At 45.9% G+C, this 27,169-nt stretch overlaps 1 protein-coding gene across 1 annotated transcript in view; it reads left to right on the top strand.

Moving 5' to 3' along the window:
- Positions 1 to 27,169, top strand: part of PLXNA4 (plexin A4) — a gene marked incomplete at both ends in the record, with an annotated part of 391,941 nt that overhangs the window by 224,124 nt on the left and 140,648 nt on the right. The window lies entirely within an intron of this gene.

The following is a 27,169-nucleotide window of genomic DNA, read 5'->3' as shown; positions in this document are numbered from 1 at the left end:
CAGACAAGTCCAAAGTCTAACAGCTTCTGTGGACACATAAACTGGTGGTCTTGGATGAGCACTGAACTCAAATATACGATTTATAGTGCTAAAGTTTTGCCCCACAGTGTGTGAGCTCTGGCGATGAAAGTGACATTTTTACTATGTTTTAAGAGGAGAAACCAATGAAAATTGAGGTTTGAGACTTAGTGCATGGAAGAACAGAGTTTTCCTTTGCTTTTACTGGTTTATGATAGTCTTACTAAACTGAATAAATGGAAATAAAAGGAAAGCAATGCAAGCAAATCTTTCCCTGGGATGGGGACTGCAAAACTTGTGCAAACAGCATTTGCTAAAGCAGCCCTGCAGGATTTACATCTTGTCACCAACACCTAGAGCATATCAGCATTTTGGAGCTGGCTGTAACACGTGCCTGGGGGAATAAACACAAGGATACAGCTAAACCAGGGATCTAAATATAACTCCGAAGAAGGAATGCAGGAGCTGCAACTTGTCAGGTATTTTCTCTAATGAAGGCTGATCTGTGAGGAATTAGCACCAGGGGGATCTGCACACCAGATGCTCCATAGTCCAGGGCTGGGGACTTTCAACTCCAAAGTCCACCCAGTGCCAGCTCTGCGGGGCACAGAGGTGTCAGGAGAAGTTCTCCGCAGCCTCTCACCACCGTGGATCTGTGGTTTAACCAGTTCAGGACTCGACCACCCCTGACTAACGATTTGCTGATGTAGGTCTGACCACTTCTCCACAGCTGATCTTAATTCTACCTTCGTGGCCAGTTTAGGTTCAAATCAATGAGCAAGATCTGATTTGTTTCTCCTGGAGATCATTAATGAACAGCTTTTTGTGCGGGAAGGGTTGTTTGATGATCAGTGAGCTCTGGAATTCAGCAGTAGGTAGGAGACAGTTAAAAACCCTCCCATGGGAGAAGGAAGTCTTCGGTTTTACTTAGACCAGAAAAAAGACACCATAAAATCAAAATCAAAACCCCCTTCTGTCGGTGGAACAGACGTGGCCCAATTCCCCAATGTGCTGGATGGCCTCGGTGGAAATGCAGAAAATCAGGTCAATGGTTAATTTGCATCCTTGGACCTCACTGCCTCACTTGACCCCTGGCCTCCAGGCCTTGCTCTTACTTTCTTGAGCTGTTTACCCTCACCTGATGCTCATCTCTCTTTTTTTCTTCTCTGCCTGCTCTGTCCCTTTTCCCATCCTCCTGGATCTGGTATCCAAAGGTTCCCCGTGCCTCTGCCCATGGCAGGGGGGTGGAGCTGGGTGATCTCTGAGGTTCCTTCCAGGCCATTTTGTGATAACCCACATCTGGCTCGGCACAAGCAATCCTCTAAGCTTGATCCCCTGGAGTTCTGGGATGGGATCAGCCGCAAGGAAGTGGATCCAGGACAAGCTGGGTTACAGATGTTTTATCCCTGCAGCATCTCATTCCATGTCTCTCCAGCTGGCTCTGAGCAATTCCTTGCAATGGTGCACTCATTTCTCTAAGTTAATTTCAGTGATAAATACCTGATATGCAGCTTAACAGGGAATCTGTTAATCAGGTAAATAATTGACTAATGCCCAAGATTCTTGGAAGTCTTGCTGGGTTTGCCTCTGTGTTGAGCTAGAGCAATTCATGCCACCAACAGGATCCTTACCTGGCGTGAAACCGTTTATTAAAGCAGGCTCAGGATTATGAAGCATAAATTGCTCCTAATTTCATCAGCTTTCTCTGCTGCCCCAGGAGTCTTTCCTTGTTTGTCTTCCAGACTTTGTTATTTAACCAGACACTGATCAGGTGATGATGAGGTAATTTCTAGGTATCAAAATTAACAAATCAATTAATTAAAAGGAGACCTAGGACTTCCCTTGGCCAGCAGTTCTCCTCCACTTTGCTGAATTGGAGCTGAAATCACTGCCAGCTTTATTTATGCAGGATTGTGTGAGTATCTGGGCAACATTTGCCCTCTTGGGAAAATTACATTTGTTTGTATTTGCTACGCTTTTCCAGAAGTCCTCCAAAGGTTTGTTTGGGAATATGAGCCAGCTCCAGATGAACAAGCTGAATAGATAAGGTTGTCCCAGCCAGCTGGGGTCCAGGATTTTGCTCATTGTCCCCTGCCACTGACCCTGCTGTCACCACCTAGTCCATGGAAATTGTGGTTATTTTCCATTCAGAGACAACTGGGAGAGTGTTCTGGAGGATATTCATCTCCCAAACTTGCAGGCTCCTGTGTGGTGCTGCCTGCCCACGGTCCCCATTCCCCATCTGCTGCACAGCCTCCCATTATGCAAATGGAGGCAGCTCGCTTCAAGTTTATTTCTTAATTTAATAAATGTAATTTAATAAATCTTAATGCAATACATTTCTGGTGAATGAAAGGATGGCTGAGTGCATAAAACAGCATCAGCTGTCAGACAGCCCGAGTGTTCTTCAGGAGCTCAGACTGCTCCAGGGATTGTTTCTTTTAAGAAGACTTTGCCAAATCAGATCTATAACCATGCCTGGGCCTCGCTTTTGATCATGGCCAGGAGGAAAAATTAACTGACCCATCACTGAAATGGAGCCAGGATAAGGAGGAGATGGTGGAATGAGCGGGAGCTGTGTGCAGTGTGACACTGGATGTGGTTTTCTGTCTGGGACCGCAGTGTCACGTCTCGTTGATCTCCCCTCTGTCCCTGCACAAGAGATTCCAGCTCAGTTCCTTTTCCCCTGCTTGTCAGTAAAAGCACAAGTGAGTGGGCATTGCATTTATCCCCTTTGGCAGAATTAATTTCCTGGTGCATCCCATCCAGGTTTGGATGTGCAAGGCACCAGAGGAAGATGTTTGAGAGGATCTTCTTTTGGGGAATGAGCCGAGACAGTTCAGTCTGGTGATCCCTATTTCCCAAGAATACCCACAGGATCTGATAAGGCTTCAATACTGCAAGGTGGGAGTGGACTGTGGTAATCTCCTAACCAAAAAAAACCCAAATCAAACCAGGGTCTTCCCTGAATGACCTCCTCTTTGGAACAGAGCAAAGGGTAAGAAGGTCTCAGGTCTTTTTAATGTGTTTCCACCATGGGGACACATCAAGATGTCCGTTCTGGGCTAGAAAACAATTACTTGAAGGCCAGCAAAATTCTTTTCTTGAGAGCCAGCTCAAGTGAGGTTTAAAGTCCAAATCCAAAGGCATCCTGAAGAGGATGGTCAGCATTTAAAGGATTGTGACATCTTGCATCAAGGCACCCTAAAGAAGTTTTAAGGTTTCTGCAGAGGGGGCTTTGCTGACACCACTGTACATGTTTGGATAATAAAACAATCCCCATGCTGATAACCAGAATAATGCCTAAAAATGGTAAAAACCACCATCCCTAAGTAAAACTTCCCTGCAAAGTAGCAAGGATATCCTTCAGCTGAAGCAGGAAACCAAAATGGGGACTGAACTACTGAAACTTCAGCAAAAGCAAAGGGAAAAGAAGCCATTAGTTGTAATCTCATTATTTGGATGCTATTCCTGCAAAGATGATTGTTCTGACCTGTCCACATGTCATGATAACCTCACACAGAAAGATGGAAGAGTCCAACTTTTCCCCATTTTTCTCTTCCTTTTTTCTTTTTTGCATCATTATCATAAAAAAATAAAAAACCAAAATAACCCAACCAACAAACAACTGCCCTGCCTTCATAAGGAATCTTTGGGTCAAATGTTCAGCCACTTGAAAAAATATGTAAAATGAAACACATGTATGTGCTGTGGAGGCAGTTGCTGGGTGATGAGTTACATATGCAAGAAATCAGCATCTGTATGCAAATGGATGCTCTGGAGGCACCAACCAAGGCATATATTTTTGGTCACAGAGACAATTGTGCCTTTTTTTTTTACCTCATTCAAAATTTTTCATGAATGCATTTGTCTCCCTCTTAATATCAGTCTTTTATTTATAGACAAAAATTGACTGTCATTGTTCGGGGAAGACAATGAGACCAAATTTATGTCAGTTCTTACTCTTTTTCTCTGTTTTTCCGGTAAGAAAAAAATTCTGTCTCTGTGTAAATTTATTAAAGTAAAAAAAAAAAAAACCAAACAAACCCAAACCAGAAAAAAAACAAACCAAACCAACCAAACCCAGAAACTCTTTAGATTTCTTTTTCTACAGAATCAAAGAATTGTTTAGGTTGGAAAAGACCTCCAAGGTCATCAAGTCTAACCATTAACAAAGCATTGCCAAGGCCACTACTAAACAATGTCCCCAAATGCCATGTCTATAAGTCCTCAAACACAGAAGAACCATTATTCCACCTGCTGGTCCCTTGCCAGGCTTTAGGGTTGTTAGGAAGATAAAAGAGAAAATTCATCTCCCTCCTGAGTTTGAGTGTGTGGGAGAAGTGTTTAAGAACTCATATTTCAGGCCCAAAGCTCTTTTCAACCATCCAGCAAACCCTTGGCCTCTTTCTGCAGGTGCCTCCAGTAAAACTTCCATGGTAAGCATGAGGACGGAGTGCCTGGCTAATATTAGCATCTTGGAAGGGCCTTGAGCACAGAAATGCACTCTGGAAAGGAGACCATGGCAATAGGGACCATCTGTGGAAGAGCAGAGTCATCCTCCCTTGCAGTCACTCAGAGCTGCAAGTTCCCGGAAAATTCCTCCTTGTGCACCAGGCTCGAGCGTTGGGAGAGGACACGTGGAGCTGTGGGTGGGTGAAAAGCACACAGACTTCCAACAGCTGGCATTCCTGCTGCCACCCACAGTGGAAAAAGGGCAGGAGAGTTGTGTTTGGAAAAACACCAGGCCCAGCAGAGATGGCCAAGGATCCGCCTTGTTCCCGTGGTCCAGCTCATCTCCACTGGGGTCTTACTGACACAGGATTGGGTTTTCCCTGTCCTCCTGCACCCTGATTCACTCAGGAAGTGTTCCTGCCCCAAATGGAGGCTCAGTTGGTCAAAATTCTTGTGCTTTATAAGGCAGAGCACTAAGATGGCCTTGTGAGGTCACAGAAAAAAGGCACGCAGGTCCTGGAAGCCGCATCCAGGAAGGGCTCAGCTCTGTGTCATCCATGCAGGGTGAACAGGGGAAGATGCAACAAGAAGAGATGGGCTTTGAGGGGGAACTTATCACCTCTAATAACTCCTGAGGGTTTAGCACTAGAGGAAACTGCCAGAGATCCAGCCAGGAGCTGTTATCAGCTCCACTGTGAAGGTCTGGCTTGGCCCCTGCTGACCGCATTTCTCTGGCAGCATCAACTGGGTGCTCATAAAAGTATCAGGGAGACAAAAGAGGTTTCTTTGCAAGAAATGTCTCTGTTGGCTGCCAAGGAAGCTCTTTTTCCTCACAGGAGCTTTGTTTTCTCCATCTGAGTCTGATTTTGTCTGACTCCCTCTGGTTTGGATGCAGTTCCCACATCCAGGATGCAAGAGGGGGGATGGAGGAAGACTCTGGGCTTTTCTCAAATTCACCATCTCTTACTTCTCTCTTTTTGGAACTGCTTTATATGTTTCTCCAGGGTTTGATGGGTGTCTGAGGTGAGGGTCACCATTTATTCCATTATATTCCAATTTATTATTATTTGCTCCCTGGTGCCCTGCCTGATGTATCCACCAGAGGGGAATGAGAGCCAAAGGAGAACAACTTTGATGGATAAGACAATGTGTGTCTGCTCCCAGGTGCTTTTGGAGCTCTCTGAAGACAATTTTCTACCTGTCCCTCACACTTGGCCTTGCCAGACTTGGACTAATTTTGCAAGGGAAAATGCAGAAAGTCCTTGGCAGTTATGCATCAGTGAAAAAAAAAAACCAAAAAACCCCAACAAAATTCAAGCTTTTATTTTAATTAGACTTTTCTCAGGAGAGGCAAATTTATATAAATCCCCAGGGTATGTAGATTCCCAAAGGGCTCAGCCCCAAGTGCTCAGAAGTGTCCAGTGAAAGGGTCTGGAGTTGAGAAGAGCAGTGAAATGCTTGTGTCTGTCTCAGATGGTTGGTGTGATCATGGCTTTCTGCTGTGGGCTGAGCTCTGATTATTTAAGCTTTTTTCTTCTCTTTGATGTCAGTGACAGCAACCCTCTACATCCCTTTGTGGATCTGGACATGAAGGTGCCAAAATAATTGTCAAATTAGGCTTGGTTTGGCTGTGGTGGCCTCTCCAAGAGGGCCTGAAGTTTGGCAGTAGGTGGGCCTTGGGTTCCTTCTAAAGGAGTGTTTATCCATCATGGTGCAGGAGCCAACTACCTTTTGGGATGCCCCGTATCCCAGCCCCCCTTCTGTGTTGGAGCCTCTTTCCTCTTCCATCTTTGGGCCTGTCTTGAAAAATGCTGGAATAGAAAGAAGAAAATCCCTTGAAGCAGCACAAGTTCAAGTAAGAGTGACTCTGGTAGAAATGGTGATGGATAATCACAACTATCCTAAATATTTTTTTTTCAAAAGCTCTGGTCAGGAGGTCACTGGTAAATCAAGTTTCAGCCAACATTATTTGTATAAAACTGGTTCCAGTTTTATTCATGTCCCTTTTATACCTCTTTGCATATCAATACAAAAGGTAATGACACTGATGAATCCTGTCCACTGAATGCAGGGAGGGGCCCGATGGGAAAATGAGCCATTATCTCTCCTTCCCTCCAGATCCAGGTGCAACCTTCTGTCCGTGTCTCTGAAGGGCCCCCAGTGATTTATTGATACAGCAATCTGATTTTGGTAATTAAAATTGATTTTCAGCTTAAGCTTTGTAAATACAATGATCCATAACAAACATAATGGTCTGGGGGAAGGTGGGAAGAGGGAATAAGGGAAGGAGGATGCCAGGAGGAATGACATGGATGACAGCCACAGTGCTAGAGGAGGAGAGAGGCAGGGTGAGGCCTGATTGCTGGAGCAGGGCATCCCATAAAAGCCTTGCAGAGTCCCTGGGAATGTGCTGATCCCGTTGCTGTTGGATGGCAGCAGGGCTGCCCTGAACCTGGATTCCAATGTTGTCAGCTCTGGAGGCTCCAAGGGCAGCCAAGAAAAGCAGTTGGAGCTGGGAGCAAAGTGTTGCTTGCTACTGAGATATGGTGTGGCAAAGGAACACAGGGAACAGCTGGCTCCTGGGAAGAGCTTTGGGAACTGTGATATAAATCTGGTCCCTCAGATCCCTCTCCTTTAACATCCTCTTGATGGAAATCCACAGATCTTAGAGGAGGCCACAGAGATGCTCCCTCTGCTCTGGAGACAGGCTGGGAGAGCTGGGGGTGTCCAGCCTGGAGAAGAGAAGGCTCTGGGCAGACCTGATTGTGGCTTTTCACTACTTGAAGGGAGCTTATAAGAAAGAGGGAGAGTGGCTTTTTACAGGACACATCCTGATAGGAAATGGTTTAAAACTGAAAGAGCAGAGATTTACATTTGAATTTAGAAGGGAATTCTGGGCTGGGAGGGTGGTGAGGCCCTGGCACAGGTTGTCCAGAGAAGCTGGAAGTTTCCCAGGTTGGAGTAACCTGGGATAGTGGAATGTGTCCCTGCCCATGACAGGGGATGGCACTGGATGATCTTTGAGCCTTTCCAACCCAAACCATTCTGTAACTCCATGAAATTTGTCTCTGGCTGCAGCTGAGGGGCTGAGAGCAGAGCATATCCTGCTGCAGGGCCCTGTGCCTGCTGCCACGACCCCCTCTGCCCACTCTTTGAAGTGTCCATCTTTCCCAAAACCTTTCCACTTTCCCTGTGGGGGTGGCCTCTCCTGTGGCAAGGACAGGCTGTGCTCACCCTGCACATGCACAAAAGTCCTCTGCTTTGAATGGGCAGTGTGGCAACACGAGCCAGAGGGATCCGTGCTCCTTTTGCCACTGATTTGGGTGAGATCAAGCATCTTTTCCTGCTTGTGCCTCAGTTTCCTCAGTCATTCAGGGCAAGGAAGATTGAGTTTCCTTCTGTAAGCAGGCTGTGCAGCCGGGCTGCCTTTGAACTGTCCCTCTTTCTGGAGGAGGAATGATCTCCCTGGGCTGTCCCCATCCTGGGGACTGATAAACCGAGCTCTGCTGGGAGACTCACACACTGCAAAAGGCTGGGAGCTCTCTGAAATCTGAGCAGAAGAGATCTCCAAGCCTGAAGCCCTCCACCTCCTTCTTCCCCAGGCCAAGCACTTAAATCACTCCCTTTTGAGGTTGAGAGTGAACATGGCAAGCCAGCCCACACACTGGCTGCTATCTGCTTCTGAGCCATTTTTCTAAGCCAGCCCACTTTTGCAGCACGGCCGCTTCCATTAGCTGATAATCTCACTGTACAACTTCTCCAATTGCTTTTGGGAAATCTCAGTGCATAACATCTATTACATTTCCCTTGCCTACCTTGGCAGTAATGCTGCAGCTTCAAAGAACTCCCCACAAGTTAGTTAAGCAAAAGACCTCCTGCTTGTAAATCCATGCTGGCTGTCTCCTCTAATCCAATTATGCTTTACAAGGTGCTTCCCTCACTAAATCCTGAAAAATTGTTTCTGATATTTTTACCCACAATTCATGTTAAGCTCCTCGGTGTATAATTGCCTGTCTAATCGCGTGCTCCTATTTTTGAATAATGGGGTTAGGTTCGACATTTCTGCAGCTCTCCTGCGTCATCTGAGGACTGCTGAAATGTTGTTACTCGAGACTTCACTCACGTGTGTGTGCTCGTTTCCTCCAAAACTGGTGGAGTTCATGTACCTGAACCATGTCTGCAGTGATGGCTTTGGCTGTCATTAGTGTCCACTTGTCAGCTGAACCCCCTTTTTGATTAGGAATGGGTGAGAAATGCAGATGAAGTAGCACAAGTCCTACTCACAGTAGTAGTTCTGCTTCTACTATGAGTATGAGAGGTGGGACTTCATTCAGTCTCCACCTTCAGGCACGAGGAACCTTCAGCAAAAGATGTGGGGCTTTTTGCTGAGGATGTTGCTGGCAGAAACAAGAATTCCTATTCTTCTCTGGAGAAAAGGATGCTCAGGGGAGACTTTATTACACCCTACAACTACCTGGAAGGAGGTTGTGGCAAGCTGGGCTCCGTGGGCCAGGCTTTTCTCCGGTAAGTGACAGCACAAGAGGAAACAGCTTCAAGTTGTTGAATCCAGGGGAGGTTCGTGTGGAATATTAGACAAAATTTCTTTACTGAAAGAGTGGTTAAGCATTGGAACAGGTTGCCAAAGGCAGTGGTGGAATCACCATCACTGGAAACATTCAAAAACTGAGCATATCTGGCACTTCACCCTGTGGTTTAGTGGATATAGGGGTATTTTGACTGAAGATTGGATTTGATGGTCTTGGAGGCCTTTTCCCACCTTAACGATTCCATGGTAAGGAACAAAGAAATGGGTCTCCCACACCCCAGGATGTGAAGATTTTGCCACTCAAATCTGGGATTTTTTTGGATTCAGCAGGTCCAAGACATAATACCCCTGACCCAGGAAGCTGGGTTTAATTTTTGAGGACACCAGCAGGTAACAGGATCAGAGGAGGGAGCTGTGTAGGAGGAGGTTTATTTGCTTGCCCTTTTCCTGTTTTCAAAGACAGCAGTGATTTCCCAGGCAAATGTGACAGTGGCATCAGCTGGGAGTATTTTTGACACAGCATTGGCAGGGAGTTCTGTTGAGATGTCACATCGTCACACAACCAAGATTTAGGGAATAATCCGTGATGTACCATCAGCAACACCATGGGTTTGAGCCAGATGAAGGAAAGTGGCATCCTCTCGCTGGCAGCCAGGCAACAAAAGGGATGGAGTTGCAGTGGGGAGAACAACATATGGTTTTGAACCTTAAATAGACTGGTCTTTTCGAACCAACAGGAAGAGTGGTGGTTCCTCATGCTGGAATCTTTCCTAGCCAAATATCACATTTGCAATCCTCAGCCTTTCCTTAAAGTTTAACTGGGAAAAAATAAAAAGGGAGAAAAGAGCAGAACAGCTTCTCTAGCAAATCCCTCTTTTGAGGCCGATGTTTTTTACCTCTGAAAAGGATGCAACAACTCCCCAAGCCTGAGCTCCCACAGACAGGTGAGATCCTGCCCCAGAAACAACACTGAGGAGATTCCAGTTCTCAGTCCTGCTGGATGAAGAAATAGTGGTTGCAGGGACCTGGAGAAAACAAAGCAGAAAAGGTAAAAGCTGAAAATCAGATCTGAGTCCGATTTTGTCTGACTCTGGTTTGGATGCAGTTCCCACGTCCAGGATACAGAGGAGGCATGGAGGAAGACTCTGGACTTTTATCAGAGTCACCATGTCTCACTTCCCTGTTTTTGGAAGTTCTTTATATGTTTCTCCTGTTTTTTCCCCCTGTTTTAACCAGTTTGTTAAAGGTGGAGCTGCACTCTGACACTTCTCCTTTCCCAATAATCCATGGGGTTTGTCCTGAGTTTATCAACATCCGGCAGCGAGAGGAGCTCAAGGATGCTCTGGGAATTCAGCTTTGTTTACCAAGCCTGGGAATTCTTGTCTAACAACAAGGAGATGCTTTAATTTCCCTCCTTTTGGTGGACAACCTGAAGAACATCCCTTGATCTCACCTTTTCTCTCATGAAGGGTGAAAATTAATTGTCTTCACTCAGCATTTCTGCCTCTCAAAATGTGAAATCCAGGATTTCAGTGGTCTCTTAGAGACAATGATTTCCCAAGCAGGGACAGGATCTGCAGAGAGATCTCCCAGACTTCTGCTCATTAATGGTTTATTAATGCTGGTTCATACATATTTATCAAAATCATGATCTCTGGAGGATTATTCTGCCTCAGACCCTTCAGCTCCTGTGCTTTGGGTCCAAGTTCCTTCTCACCTCCTACCCCTCCAACTGTCCCAGATAAACTGCTACCACAGATATTTCCAGCAGAACACCTGATCCTCTAATTCCTTTCTGGAGGAAAGGTTTATTTGGAAAAAGATTATTCTTATTGCTCCAAAACCAGCTCAGCATTTCTAAGTTCAGGTGCACAACTTGCAAATTACAAGTTTTTTGCCTCCTCTCTGGTGTGCTGAACCTAAAAACAGCTCCTTGCAATCTGTCAGTGCTCGATGGACTGAATTCTGTGAACCAGCACCTCCCCGTGGAAGTGTAATTTCAGCCGATGCAGTGGGTCCTGGCAATGATTCTCTCCCTTGTTGGAGAGAATTTCCCCAGGACAAGGACTAAGGTGGTTATTTATTCTTTAATCCTCAAGCTTTCATTCTAAACAACATTCCTGGAGATGCATTTGCAAGCAAAGGCAGGAAAAATAACCCTCCACAAATGAAGCATTTTGCAGCTTAATGCTTTAATATGATTTTTAATTGAAAAAAAAAAACCCCACAAACTGCCTAGACATTCTAGACATTTAGAAGTCTTAAGTTATTCAGATTATAAACCATTTTCTAGGTGTTAGAAAATGCAGATACCTAATACAAGGCCCTTTTTGTAGGACAGTTTCACCTTTTATGAAGCATCTGGCTGTAGTTGACAGCAGAAATAGGAGACAGAGAGGGCTGGATATTAGGTTTTATTGAACCTGTCAATTTCTAAGTAATTAAGGGAGCATTTGATATAAACTGAACTTCTAAATCATGCTTTAATCTCCGTTATTTTGCCAAAATGGTTTCTTAGTGAGTCTTTATGCCTAAAAGCACCCCTGGGCATTTGCTCCCCATCTGTGGGGTGGTGGGGGAGCTGGTGGCTTTAGCTCTGCTTTTGGCTGCTCCCACCTTGTCATTCAGAGAATCAACCTCCTGATAGATGGCAGTGTCAATAAAAAGGTTAATATTTCTAAAAGCTAGATAGATCTTTGTTTAGCTGCCATTTTGTGGCAGTCCTGCCGTTGTGCTAGGAGGAGTTTGCCAGTCCCTGGGTTGACTAATTGGTCTCTGAGCTATCCTTTGCAAGAAGGGCCGTGCATCAACTTCTGCTCGACAAATTGTATGGAAAAATAAATTAAAAAAAAAAAATCACAAACAAAGCCAAGGAAATGGAGAAGCTGATCCTCAACTGTGTCTGAATGTTCTGGTGGAATGGAATTTTACTGAGATCTGACCTGTCTCGAGCCATAGGAAAATTAATTCATTAGATTATTTTATGAAAGGATTATGATTTCTGCAGACATGACCGGGGGGAGCTGTTCAGTCTGTATTCAAAGAACCAATTTTGATGATTTTTAATAGGCTACTCTGATTTTGAATTCAGGAATTCAGCTGAGGTCAAGTTGTAGGAACTACCAGTGATGGTCTCACTGATACTACAGACCAGTTTCTTGGAGGAAATGAGAAACTGTGGCTGGCCCATCCTTGGAAGTTTCCAAGACCAGGTTGGACAGGGCTTGGAGCAACCTGGGATGGTGGAAGGTGTCCCTGCCCATGGCAGGGGGTTGGAATGAGATGAGCTTGAAGGTCCCTTCCAACCCAAACCATTCTGTGATTGTATGAAATCAGTAGGAGAGGAGTAGGGGCTTTTTTGAGGCACAGCTCCCTGGTCTAATCAGGGGGAATTCAATAAATTCCTCTCAACTTGGTAAATTCCTTTTACACCATCAATCAACACCCTCCTCTTTCCCAGAGTTTCCAGCATCACACATGCACTAAATCTGTAATACATTCCAAAACAGCAAAGAATTCAGATTCATGCACTAATATTTGAGGGTGCTGAAATTGCCACAGAATCACAGAATAATTCAGGTTGGAAAAAACCTCCAAGGTCATCGAGTCCAACCATTAACCCAGCACTGCCAAGGCCAACACTCAGCCATGTCCCCAGGTGCCACATCCAGGTGTTTTCTGAACACTTCCAGGGATGTGATTCCATCCCCTGGGCAACGTGCTCCAATGTCTGACCACCCTTTAAGTTGTTATTTCCCTGTGAATTGTCTTAAAAGCCCGTGCTGCCAACAGCCCACAAAAACTCTGATATAAATCCTCAGGAAAATGATGTGGAAAAGGGAGCCCTAACACAGCAAGCTAATTGCTGGGATGTTTATGCATCAGCAAAATACAAAACACATCTAGGGCGATGAAAAACTACATCTCTGCTGTCTGTGTGGCTCATCTGGAAGAGGCAATTCATCCTTGTCTGGCAAATATGGCAATTAATGACCCAGTCCCATTACAGGCCTGGTCACTGGGTCAGGCAACTTGTCTTGTGAAATCTGCATCCTGATGGAGAAAACGGAGTTTAAAGCTGAGCGAGACGAAACCTGTCTGCAATAAAAATAATAACAATAATAATGAAAACTTTTCACTTCACATAAAGCCTGTGTGCCTAGCTAAGCTCTTTTCAGCCCGGGCTGACAATTATGGTTGGAACTATTTGGTGACTACTTATAAATTCATGGAATTGAAAGCTAAAAGAGACCGGCGTGATTGTCTAATGTGATCTGCATAACTCAGGTCACAGAGCTCCTCAGGGAGATGTCTGCTCTGAGCCCTCAGCTCAGCAATATTTCATATCTTTTAGGAAAACAAACTGGCTGAGCTAAATGTTTCCAGGGATTCAGAACATGCTTTTCTAAACATCCCCCATTAGCACCAGGCAATCCCACCAGTCCTGGAGCTTCACAGCATCCTTGGGAGCTGCAAATAGGAGCTAACTTGTGCTGTGAATAGGAAAAAAAAGCCTGATCCCCATTTATGCCACCTCCCTTCATAAGGAATGGGCAGAAAGAGTCCTGGGTGGGGGTTTGTGTCCATTTCAGAGATGCTTTGGGTGCATGGAGGGAACTGGAGATTAAATAAATTGTGCAGGTGTGGGTCTCTGGCCAGGAAGGGATTTGAGCAGTGCTCCTACGTGGCTTGTGTTCCCTTCTTCCCAGACAATTTCTGTTTCCAAAGGTATAAATAAGATCTTCAGACAGGGAAGGATGTTTGGAGTTGCTGATTCAGGGAGTGATGGCTGAAAAAAGAGATAAGTGTTAAACCTCGCTTTCCCTTCACCTCCTTTTGGGACAAACACCTATAAAATCTGTGTGTCCTCTGGAGAAGATCAAGGAACAGGGGCATGAACTCTTGTGTTTTCCCGAAACACAAGCTAAAAAGGTGACACTGTAACTGCTGGCATTAAAGCAGAACATCTACAGCTCTCCTTAGGTAAAATTCCAGGCAGCTGGAAGGAAACTCTCCTCCTCAGCTATTATTTTGGTGAGATTTGAACCTGATCCTCAGCTGGCTTGATAACACATTCCTAATTTCCTGCTCTCCATAAACGCTGAGGAAACCACTCTCCTGACAGGGTGGGTGAGGGCTTTTCTCCACGCCTGCTGCTGGGTTAATAAACCAGGGGCAGGGATTGCTGCTTCAGAAAGAGGCAGGCTGTAATCCATGGGAAGCAGAGGTAAAATTGCTCCTTCAGGACATCCATTATTGCTGTGACGTTGCACCCATGTGGGTAGGAGAGAGACAGACAGACAGATGTCATAGATCCGTAACAGGCTGGGAAAAGCTGTGGTTATAATTTTATGGTTCACCGGTGTGAAATGGAATCTGATAAATAAAAGAAATGTTCCCCACAGCCCTTTTGCTGTGCTGTACAAACCTGACAGGGCTTACAAATGCCGTGAGCTGGCTGCCAGGCTGGGGGTGTGAACACACAGGGACGGCTGAGGAGGAGTGGGATTTGGGATCATCAGCACTTCTGCTGATCCTATGGATGCCACGAGACTGTTGAGGCTGGAAGGAGGCCAAACCCAGAACCCAGAGCTCAGGAGAAAGGATATCAGCTCGCTCAGCTTCCCTGCACTTCAGCCAGTCTGTGCATCCGAGGGTTTCTTAGCCAGGCCATGTGTGGCCACAGCAGAATTTAGACAGTGGCCAGATTGCTTTTATCAAACCGGTGTCAATTCTCAATGCCAATAAAAGGATGAGCGTGTTTGACCTTTGGGCAGCCACATCAGTGCTAGGCCAAGCTTTCTTCTCATCCCTGATTCTATTTATTCCCTGTCCCCTTCCTGAAATGGTCCAAGGAGCACAGGTGAGAAGCTCCAGCCCTGCTGTGTGTTTGCATTGGCCGGAGAAAAGGAGGAGTAAAGAGGAGCAAAGGGAAGGTCACCACTGCTACTGAGATGGGGAAGTCGAGCATCCTGAGCTCTGCAAGGAGACTGCAAACTCTTTGAAGCCACTGGCTTCTTTCTGGGATGAGGGTGAGACACGGATAAGGGGTTCAGTAGGGTCAGCAGTGTCCTGCCAAGAGGCAGAAATGTCACCTGCTTGTGAGGCAGCCCTGCAGGGAGGTGCTGGGGCTGCCCCAACAGTGAGGAAGCTTCGCTCTCCCAGCTGCTGGAGGTGGAGGAGAGGAGAGAGTCCTTTGAGCTGCACAGGGTGTCTCATGTTTCAGAGGTGCTCTCTGAGCACCTGGCACTGCTCCTTGCTCTCATTGCTGTCCCCTTGCATTACATGCCAAGCACGGCTCCCTGCTTTGTGGCCAGGGACAAAAGGGTATTTGGGGGTTGTATTGGGGGTTTTTTTGGTGAACACTGTGAAATGCACCTGAGCAAATCCCCCAGCCCAAATCCTTTTGTAAGGGATGCCCACAAGGGAGGCAGGTGTAACCAGAGCCCCAGAGCCAGCGTGCCTTTGATCTTTGAGGTGGAGGGCTCCTTTAAGGTGCCTTAGCCAGCTAATCCCGCTCTCTTTCAGGGTGCCAGTTTGGGAACCACCTGGATGGAGCTGGCAAGGGCTTTGTGGGGTCTCTTGGGTCTCTGTGCTTTGTGCACAGGCCAGCTGGCAGCGTTGATCATGTAGCCATCCAAAAACATCATCCCCAGCCCCTGTCCCTGCCCCCCGGGCTGTGCTCCTGCTCGGCAGCGGCTTTTGTGAACTCAGGGCTTGGCAGCAAGGAGCTGAAATGGGATCTCCCTGTTTCATACAGCACCAAAGCTGTACCTTGAATGAAATTTGAATAGTCCTCTGCAGGGACAAAAGTTCTGTTCCTCTGCAGAGCCTCATGCCAGCTGTTTTTCCCCAAGAAATCTGGGCGCCAGGTCAGTCTTTCCATAAAAAGGAAGGTGCAGTGGGAGTCTCGTCTTTCTGCTTTGGCTGGAGAGAAATGTGAAAAAATTCACCAGAGCACAAATGAAACTAATTGGAGAAATAAGAACCTTGTGTGCTGCTGCACAAGCTCAGGGATGGTGCAGAGGCCTAAATTTAGGGGTGTTACCAGGACTCAGGAGATCTTAACAGCTCCACAGGTTTTCCAATGCCCAGGTTGATCCTGTATAACTTTGGGCTCCTCACCAGGGAATTCAGGTGTAAAGCTACAATAAACAGGCACTTGTTAATGCAAGGCTCTTCTGAGGATGACCTTGCACACCTGAGACCTGAGTTACCCTACATCTGATATTATGGGGAATTTATTCATAATTTAGGAATATCCAGCCCCCACTCTAATGATTCCTGAGGGCTAGAAGGGGTGATATCAAGAAATATTAAATAAATCTGAAGCTCCTGATTTGAGCCAAATGGCATCTGGGCAGTGTGTTTTTATGAAAAATAGGACATTTTTCAATTTGTGAGGAAAAAGGTGATCCATTCTTGAAGGAAATAATGAAGTTATCTTTGTGGACACCCTGTCTTTACCTTTCCACATGGTGCTTGAGACACCTCTGCAGCCTGTTCCCATGAAAAAAAAAGTCCCAAACCCTAAAAATAGCATGAAGAGATCTCTGAAATGGCTTAATACTTGGCAGTTCTCAAAGAGCCTGAGGGTTTTCCTAGTAGTATTCTCCAGGGATCAATATTGGGCCCAAATCTATCGAAAACTTTCATGAATGAGCGGGAGGTTGATATTAAATCCCACAGATAAAACATTCAGTGGAACAACGATTAGCTCAGCATTAACCACCACCAGGGCACAGCAGTTGGGTGACTTTGGCTCCCTCAGACAAAACAAATGCAAACCTTGCTGTCTCACAGGAAGGAATCTAGGTCAGGCCGGGAAGTGGGAGACGTGTCCTAGAAAGCAATGGCTGAAATGGGCGAGTGGCTCATCTCTTCACATCCTTCCAAAGGGTTTTTCCTCATCTGGCCTGTTGTAGAAGCAGGCTGACATCATCCTGCACCCATGGAGGAGTGCAGGAGGGTGGGAGAGAGGAAAAGAAGGACTGAAGACCCACCATTATTTGTAGGAAGTGGGACGGTCTTCACAGAGTTTGAAAAACATCTCAGTGGTGATTTACCAGCAGGAAGACTGAGGAATAACTTGATTAGGATCTCTGAGTATCTTCACAGGGTGAAAACAGCAGGTTAAAGGGCTTTACAACCTAGAAAAGAAAACCAAAATAAAGATCAGTGGTTGGGAGCCAAAGCCTGATGAATTCACCTGAAAATTAAGGTGTGTGCAAGCTTTTTACGGTGTGAGTGATTAACTGCCTTTCCTGGTATCTTCACATCATAATGGGAGGTCTTTCCAAGGTGAGATGCTTTAGCTAAACCCAGATTATCTGGTTCAGCCTAGGAGTAGATGGGCAGTGGCCTGTGATGTACGGGAGGTGAGAACAGATGATGTAGTGGTCCCTTGTGACCTTTAAAGTTATGCATTTATATGATCCCCGAATTAAATATCCTTGAACTTTCATTTTATGGCAAGATGAATGCCTGGGAAAGCTGGGAAAACACGTGGAGTGCTTGCTGCACCAGGTATGCACTTCATGCACTGAAATATGGGCACTGGGATGGAGCAAACCTCACTGCACTCAGCAGGAATTCTTCATTTCAAGCCCCCTTTGTGAGTTAAAACCATACAGAGAGGGAGCTGGGCTTTGCTGGGTTCTTCTTCCCTCTAATTCCACGCCGAAACAAACAGCAGAGATATCTAAAGACAAATGGATGTGCCCCAAAATAGCAGCCTGCATCTCTGCCTGGCCGCTGTCTCTTTTGGCAGCACTAATTACCCCCCAAACCTTGAGGGCTCCCACAGGCGCCAGCTGAGCAGGGAGTGCTGTCTGCTTTTCTCTCCTTTAATAAACTGAGATGTAAATTTAAGGGCTTGGGAAGAGCCTGCTTCGTGTTTTCTCCCTGGATCTTGCTTAACTCTTGAGTGAAACCCTCAGGAAGGCTGCTGGTGGGGAGTGCTCTGGAGAGGCAGAGGTGCTGTGACAGCCCCGAAAGCCCCAATTTTGGGGCTGTGGGTTGGGTTAGTGCGTGTTTGCTCAGGAACAGCTGCAAGCTAATGTTATCACTGCTCTCCCTGCTTCACATCTGAAGATTTTGGGCTGCAGATTAACCAGTGTGACCTCAGAACTCTTCAGCTGATGTTATCACTCTGACTGATGCTGCCTGAGGAGCTCCTGTCAGAGAGATTTGAGGGCACTGCACGGAGAACGAGGTGTAAAAAGAGAGGAGGCAGTGATGGGAGGAGGAAATTTGGAGTGGGGGTGTGTGAGGGTATCTGGGAACGATCCAAATGCCACTTTTTGTGGCAAGAAGTGTGGCCTCTGGGGAGCTGTGTGAAGATCAGCACCACTGCACACCCACTCAGCTAAAAGCAATCAAGTTTTATGAGTTGCCTGCCTGCGATAAAACAATCACAGGTGAACCTGATGTGTTGTCTTTGTCACCTGGGATGAGCCCGAGGGATGTGAGCAGCCCTGTGCCTCAAACTGAGAGGTAACACCCTGCTAAAGACAGCAATTTAATAGTTTTTGGTGAGATCAGTGCCTGAGAGCCCAGGCAGGGGACAAGGCGGTGAAGGCTACAGAGACGACCTCAGCCACCTCAGCCTCTCCTTTTGCCCAATATTTGGCTACAGAAGCGTAAATAAATGGTTAAAAGAGGAAGAATGAGCACAACTCTGATGAGAAGCGGCTGAGGGAGCTGGGAAAGGGGCTCAGCCTGGAGCAAAGGAGGCTCAGGGGGGACCTTGTGGCTCTGCACAAGTCCCTGACAGGAGGGGGCAGCCGGGGGGGTCGGGCTCTGCTCCCAGGGAACAGGGACAGGATGAAACAGCCTCCAGTTGTACCAGAGGAGGTTTAGGTTGGATATTAGGGAAAATTTATTCATGGAAAGGGTGGTCAGGCACTGGAAGAGGCTGCCCAGGGCAGTGGTGGAACCACGATCCCTGGAAGTGTTTAAAAGCCGTGTGGGTGTGGCACTTGGGGACACGGTCAGTGGTGGCCTTGGCAGTGCTGGGTTGGACTCGATGATTTTAGAGGACTTTTCCAACCTTAATGATGCTGTGATGAGAGGTATGGGGTGGTTTCCATGTGGGAGGTGACTGAAGAAGCAGGAGGTCCTCAGCCTTGAAGGAGGTGAGCTGGGGTGTGTGGAGAGATTGGCAAATTTAGGAATGGCAGGAGGGGATGGATAGGAACCGACTGTTCAACACCTCTGCAAATACAAGAATTACAGGGCATGAAATTAAACTGTTGAAAAATCAAGTCCTGAACAAATGAAAGGAGGTGATTCCTTCAAGCAGTGGGCTCTGGATCTGTGAAAATCCCTGGCAAAGCATGTTGTGGATGCAAAAATCAATGCAATTTCAAGGATAAACCAAAAAAAAAAAAAAAAAAAGAAAAGAAAAGAAAGAGCTCTTTGGGTTATGATGGAGAGACAGACAAGATGCAGAAGTTCTCCTGAATAAAAACAGCCAAAGGCTGGGCAGCTGCTGGGAACATGAATGTGTTTACCCTGGTCTTATGATTTCCTTGTCGGCTATGACTGAACTGTGATGTGTGGGGTGTTGGTCCCAGCCAGTTCAGCTGGTCCTGTATGGAATTATGGGGGATTTAAAGTCTGATTGTGACTGAAAAAAGATCATTTATCAGACTGTGACAGTTCCTGTAGCCTGATAGTGCTGGCAGGGATTGTATCCCACACAAGGGAGTTTGATCAACAGTCCTTCATGAATTGCCTGGGTCAGGAGTGGTGGAGCCAGAAACCTGGGAGAGGGTTAGGTGGCCTGGGGAGAGAGGGGAGGCAAAGTTCCTCCAGGCAACTGGATGAGGATGAGAACTTCATAGCCCAGGGAGACATTAAATGTGCAAAGATGGAATTTGTCGTGGTGATAGGATTGAATTGATGGGAATGGACACGACAGGATACCTGAGAGGGCTGCTGAGGAGAACTAATCTATGGGAAGGTGCTCACTGATAGCTGAGGATAAGGAACCCTTTCCACGATGGGCATGTTGGAACCAGATGATCTTTAAGGTCCCTTCCAACCCAAGCCTTTCTCTGATTCTGTGGTGGGAACATCTGGAAAGACAGTGGGACAACACGAGCTCGAAAGTGCCATCACCAGCAGAAACAACTCTTAACTTCTCCCTGTGTGTTTTAACTGTTGAAGTCTCCACCAGGAGCCTTCAAGTGATGCTGGACTTTGATAAACCCATTGCAGTGTCATGCATTCCTTTACAGATCCCAATTAAATCTATATATAGCCTCTTTGGAGCCTGGGTAACAATCTCTCCCTTGCTCAGCAGCCACGCTCCAGTGGCCACACAGGCACAGGCTCTCATTAAGCCTGGGCTGGCCCTGCATTAATTGTGACATGAGGCTCTTTTTTTGAAGGCTTTTGAACACAAATGTTTAGCCAAACCTCATTTGTTTCACAGTTTACAGGCTGAAACACTTGACCAGGGGATCAAGATTTAGTGTAAACAAGGAAGGGGGGAAGTGAAGCTACCTGGATTCAGCAGGGAGAAATACAGACAGAATGCTGCAGGCAGAGGAAGTTGGCCAGAGCTGATGGTTTGTAGGGTGGGGAAAAGGGTGGTTGGGTTCATCAGGTTTGGGTAAAATCCTTTGTCTCTCCTTCCACACCTCTGATCTGGCAAACTCTGATTTTTACAAGCCATTCCTAAAAATTTCTCTGCCTTGTACCAATGGGATGAACCATTGGTATCCCAGCTGAGGAACGGTTTTGCATTCTTGGTAAGGGAAAATGAGTGGATTCAGAGGAAATCTGAACTGAAACCTCTGAGTGTGTGAAACACTCTCCAACCTCCAGGCTCCCAACCAAGCTCCCAGCAGGATGCTGTGCCCCCTGCTCCTGCTGGAGTGATGTTTTTAGGAAGAGAGTCACTACGGAGAGGAGGAATTCTTTGAAGAAGGGACGGCACGGGGCAGAAGCTGAGCAGTTGTAAAGGGAGAACTGGGAACCTGCCAAGCTTTCAAGAAAAGGACTGAGATAATCTTTGTTACCTGTCTGTTCCTTTGTAAATACAGCCAGAACAGAGAGCAGGGATGAGCTTTGTGTGAAGGCTGTGGGACAGAGAAGATGGGGAAAGGCTCTTGTTCAAACACAGCCCCTGGCACCACACAAGGGCTTCGGAGTTCTGGAATGGTTTTCTAGCTATGGAACACAGGGAATTTCCTATACCACTCTCCAAGACATTAAAGAAAATATATTTTGTACTGTGACTGGTTGTTCTGGTGCTGCAATTAGGAAGAGGGAAGGTCTGAACATATTTGGGGATTGCTTTCAGTTTTAAAATTGGAGGAAGAGCAGAAACTTAAGTGTGGCATTGATGTGGGAGTCACCTCACGCAGTGGCTGTGGTGTATCCTGTAAATGTCTCCATCTGACCTGGCTGTCCAGACTCCTTTATATTCAGTGAACAGACACAGGCACATCCAGGGTGTGATTTATCTCATCCCTGCTTGACATCGAAAACAGAGAGCAGACAAATCCTGCCCTGCAAAAGGTCTCTCCTTCAACAGAGCCCAGGCTTCTAGCTTAGAATTAGACTCTGATGCTGCAGACAGAGTTTAGTGAGAAGGCAAAGCCCTCACTTTTCACACCTGACACAACAGAGCTGTTCCCTACAAGCTGCAAGACTGACAGACTTGAAGGATCAGAAATGGAGCCCAGCATGGACTAAATAAAAACCCCCTGATTTGGGGGGGTTTTCTGAGCCAGCTGCAGGTCAGTGTCCTGCCAAGAGGCTTACGAAGAGAAGAATGCACTGCAAGGTGTGCAAAGCAAATTTCACTGCTGCAGGAGCAGCAATCTTATCGTAAGAACATCTGATGGGAACTGCCAGCCTTACCCCAAAGTTTCCTGGAGCTGTTGCCACAGAGGCTGTGGGCATCAAATCTTTCTATTCCTCTTCTTGCTGTACCTCTGTTGGTGTGAGTGTCGTGTGGTTGTGGCTGGGGATTTGCTCTGGCAGCACCAGAGTGCAAACATCTCTCACCAAAGGTGCCCAGAACAGCTCAGAACTGAGAGAGGAGAGGAGAAGGAGCAGCAAACACACAACTGGAGGTAGGGGGCTCTTGGTGAAAATCAGGTAATTTATTCTGCCACACAGCGGGACACTGACCCCCACTTTAATTATTGTGTCATTTGTCCTTGACAGCTACTGCTGCTTCCAATTAACGCTCTTAATTGAAGCCCCCAGCTTCCCAAGGATGTAAGTGTGGATTTACTGGGAAGAGGGCTACCATGAAGAGGCAGAGCTTGGGGGTGTCTGATGAGAAATGACATTCCCTGTCCCAGTGGGACTGACAAGTTATTTGCTTATCACACAGGAGTGGCAGGCTGGAATCAAACTCAGATCCTCATCTCCATCCCCACAGGAGCAGCTCCTCTCCCACCAGTTTGAGATCTCCCCGTGTGAGTTCTTTACTCACCAGTGTAAATAATGTGCTTCAGCTCCCTGGGCTTTGCTTTTCCCTGTTCCTGCTTTTTTTTACTGAGTCTGTAGGTCAGGTAATAAGGCACAGGATATCAAACATGACAGAGGAAATCCAAGTCCCTTTGTCCATAATTCGGGCCAAAATAAAATCAGCATCTTGGGATGCTGTGCAGGTGACTGAACACCCTCACTGACTTTGTTAAGGTGCAGAAATGCTTCAGCCTGTGCTTCTTTCAGGTGGGGTTTTTTTTCCTTCCTCTATTTAATAAACTGTATTGTCATGAACACTCTATTCAGGGCTTTGAAATCAAATAAGCTCCACTCTTAATCTTTCTGCAGTTTTTTGGGGCTGGCTGAGCCTTGAAAGATAGCAGCATTCACAGAACCCACATGGCTTGACAGAGCCACTGTTCAGTGTTTTGGGAATGTATCTTTTGACTGTTGGGAAGGAAATTGGCTACTTAAGATGCCTTTTTGTACATTTAAATTAACTTAGTCCATCAGACTGAATAAATCCTGCCGCTGTATTAACATCCAATTATAACAACAGAGATTGAGCAATGATTCAGGTTTTGACCAGACTGTTGGCAGTTTAAGGGGAAAAAGAAGTAATGTATATTGAAATAAAAAAGTCAAAAATTTGAGCCAAAAAATTGTGACTGAGCACATAGCAGAAGCTTTTGTGAATATATAATGGCAGAAGCAGGAGCCAAATTTCTAACAGGATTAGCTGTTACTGTCTATCAGATCCAAAAAAACTCAATCATTTTGTTTTAAATGACTTTTTGTAACTCATTCATACTAGAAATGGGGAGGGGAAGGGAGGCTGGGAGCTGGAGAATCTGCAGTTTGGAATTTAGGCAGGATCAGAGGTGAGGTGGTGTGTGAAACACCCTGAAGGAGCAGTTGAGCTCTGAACCATTCAGCAGTTTGCAGATTTTGCCAGATTTTTAAGATGTTCTTGTGAGCCAGAATCTCGTGAATGATTTCTTTGGGGAGCAGTGAATGAATTTGTTGATGAAGTGAAATATCTCTTCAAATCCTGCTGCAGCCATGGCAGCTGGGCCTGCTCACTGTTCCCTTTCTGCCCTTGAGAAGGACGTGGGATTCACCTTGTCCGACCCTGGCTCTGGGATTGCATCTCACTCTGGATCAGAGATCATCTGTCCCTCTGCTATGGACAGACCTTAGGAAGCACAGCAGTTCCTGGATGTCCACCAGGTGTGTGGACAGGCATCTGTAGGGACCTCACCTTCATATCTTCAATGTTCCAATGAACCCAAAGCCTAAATATGTTGTACTTAATAACTTGGTGTTCACTGAGCATGTGTTACCTGAACTTCCTCCTTGAGCTTGCTCAGATGCCATAAACACACAACTTCAGAGACCTTGAGACATCCTCCTTCTGCTGCTGAGACCTCACTTTCAGCTTCAGCTCTCCCTGATAAAATGGGGAGATGTGGGGATAGACTCAGGGAATATCCTGAGTTGGAAGGGACCCACAAGGATCATCCAGTCCAGCTCCTGGCCCTGCACAGACACCCCAACAATCCCACCCTATGCATCCCTGAGAGCATTGTCCAAGCACTCCTGGAGCTCTGGGAGCCTTGGGAATGTGCCCATTCCCTGGGGAGCCTGTTCAGTGTCCCACTACCCTCTGGGGCAAGAACATTTTCTTAATATCATGTATTTTCCTAATATATGAGATATAAGCCCTGAGAACAGCAGCAGTCTGTTCTTACATCCATATATTGCTCTGGCACAGTGAGGCCAAAATGTCAGTGAAGCTGTGACCGCTGCTGAAATAGAAATTACTCCAAACTGGCTCCTAATGCCCCAAAATGAGGGACACTTTCCTTTTCTAATCCCTCTGAACTGCTGGTTATATCTGGACAACACTCTCTGGCATGTGGGGGATTCTTGGGGTTGTCCTGTGCAGGGCTAAGAACTGGACTTCAGTGATCCTTGTGGGTCCCTTCCAACTCAGATGTTCCAGGATTCTACAGTATTTGCTGCAAAATGTTGAGTCCAGATTCTACTCCCACGAAGGGCCAGAGGTAGGAATCCTCACCAAGGCTGGGAAATAACCTTGAAGAGTTTGTCAGACTTTCCAAGGATGGAGAAGGGGTGGAAGGAGTGATCACAGCCTGGTTTGCCATGGAGACTTCAACCTTCAGCACTGCCTGGTCCCTTCATCCCAGTGAATAATGGAGAGGCTCTGTAAGTGGGAAGCTGCACGGGCTTCCCTTTTCCTGATATTTCAGTGGCAGCACAAAAAGCTGGCTGTTCCCTGGAGGGACACAGTCAGCCCCCAAACCCTTCAACTTGGAAAGCTGAGCTGAATTAATTACAATTTATGCTCCAAAAAAGAAAATAAGACCTCTGATGTGCCTTATTTGCTTGATGTTCTTCCTCTTTTCAGCAGACGACCCTTAGGTGGCTTTTCTTTCAGTTGCAGCTCCTTTGTTTTTTGTGCTTTCTTTCTGCATTAATTGGAAGGTCTGACACTTCCAGCCCAAGACATTTATCAGCGTGGTACAGTTTTAATTAATCTCACAATAAAGCTGCTTGAGGTGAACTCGTGAAAGGACTTTTAGGGCAGGGATAATGCACATGGTGACACGGGACACACTCTGGTGGGATTGGCAGGATGTGGGAAGCTCATGGCACATCCCTGTGGTCTCTGGGACAGCAGCACAAGCCAGGCATGCTCCTAAAAACAACACATACCCCACAAAACATACCCAATCACACTGGAAAGAAAACTGTTCAGCAAAGATGAGGATCTGGGTTCCCAGTAGGTTCTACCTGCCACTGGAACAAATTCGGATATCCTTTGATGGCAAATTAACTAATAATAATAAAACCTACAGAGACCACCTTTTATCTACTCTCTTTATAGCAATTTGCCAAGAAATAGCAAATTTCAGTCCTCTGGGATTTCTGTCTTGTACATATATCAGAGCCACAAGTGGATTTTGACTCTGAACATTCAAGCCAGGATCACCAGGTGTTGGAAAAGTTCATGTTCTGATCTAAACTTCTTAACCACGGCTCACTTCTATCAGACAGGTGTTAACTGGCTCAGGAATGAGGCTGGATGGAACTATCTAGAGCTAATGAGGATAAATCAAGCAGCACCATATGTCAAACTGAGGATTGTTTGGGTGGGAACTGCAGAGCCAAACCCAACTGTGCTCACAAAATTCTAATTACCAGGTGGGAATTGCATCTTGACTGAGGAATGGCAGATTTAGAGTCTTTCAAAACTAAATTATCTGCTTCTTCTTTGAGTCCTCTGGTGGCCACAGCACAGACATGGCCAAGCTTGATGCGATTGAGATAAAATAATTCACAATGTATTTTTCTCAGGTGGAACCAAGAGGTGGGAATGGCTGGAATAATAAATTATAATGTCTCCACCTTTTGGTATCTTCTTGTAAAGAAAAAGTGTCCCTTTGGAGATTTGGATACGACACAGACTATTGGGTTCAATGAGTTTAATTAGGTGAAACCCTGAGGCATAAAGTTTATACTTCATGAGCAGGTGATACCTTCTTGATCATAAGCTTAAGGAAGGTGGAACAACCTCATTCATGGCCAAACCATCTTAATTTTTAAACTTCTTGAAAGAATCATAGAATCTTGGAAAAGACCTCTAAGATCATGAAATTCAGCCATTTACTCATCACTGCCAAGGCCACCGTAATTAGAGAAGTTTGAATGACTGGCTCCCTGTTTTGTTCTTATAACTTTTATTGCTCTGTGATCTGTTCTGATTGTGTTTTTACGCTCATGGCAATAGATTCAGTTGAGAAATGTGAGTTTGTGTTGGTTTTTCTTTGAGGATTTTTTTCTCCACGTTCTCACTTTTTCATTAAAGGTTTTCAGTAGCCACAGTTGGTTTCTCTGGGTGGCTTGGCACATGCAGTGGTGCAATGGTAAATAAACCCCAACGTGTTTCTACCTGAAGTTTTCTAAAGCTTCTGCCACTTGCCAGAGGCAAAACTGCACATTTTCAGCTTTTGCTTGTAGACTATCAACTACAATGTGGATTTGTGGGTAGGGGTGAGAAAAACAATTTTTGATACAAGCAGAAAAGGTCTTCATACAGAGCTGGAATTCTGCCTAATATATATTTATATTAAAAAAATTAAATTGCAAAGCCAGTTTTTGGTTGATTTACAGATGCAGCCAGGATAGATCTTAATCTGTCACTTCACAGCTGAAACTCTCCTGAATGTTGTGCCGAGTAAAAAAATTGTCCCTGGGATCCAGGTGTATTCCCTCGTCATTTGTCAGGAGTAACTGTTCTGCAGTTTAGAGCTGGCAGTTCTCAGTGGTGTTTCATCAGGATAATACCACACGCTGTCATCTGAGGGAATAAACTCTCCCCGCTGACAGGAACTGGGGTGAAGACACCAGCAATCGACTGGATATTAGAGAGCCTCTCTGAAGCTTATTCAATGGAAAAGGGACCATCAGGTCATTGGGCCCAAATTGTGTGTTTGGCTTCAAAAGCTGTGAGGGGCTCACAAAACCTAAGAAGAATCAAAAGCGCTGGTCTGTGAGACAGGAGGTCAGGCTGGGCAGTCTCTTCAGCCTTTGAAACCTCTCACTGAAATACTTTAATTAAAAAGGAAAAATAAAAGAAAAATAGATGATAAAATGGGGTATTTTGGCAAT

This window comes from Coloeus monedula, assembly GCF_965178545.1.
Source record: "Coloeus monedula genome assembly, chromosome: 4".
Classification (NCBI taxonomy): Eukaryota; Metazoa; Chordata; class Aves; order Passeriformes; family Corvidae; genus Coloeus; species Coloeus monedula.
Note: the sequence above shows the minus strand (reverse complement) of the source record. Positions and strands in the feature narration are given on the sequence as shown.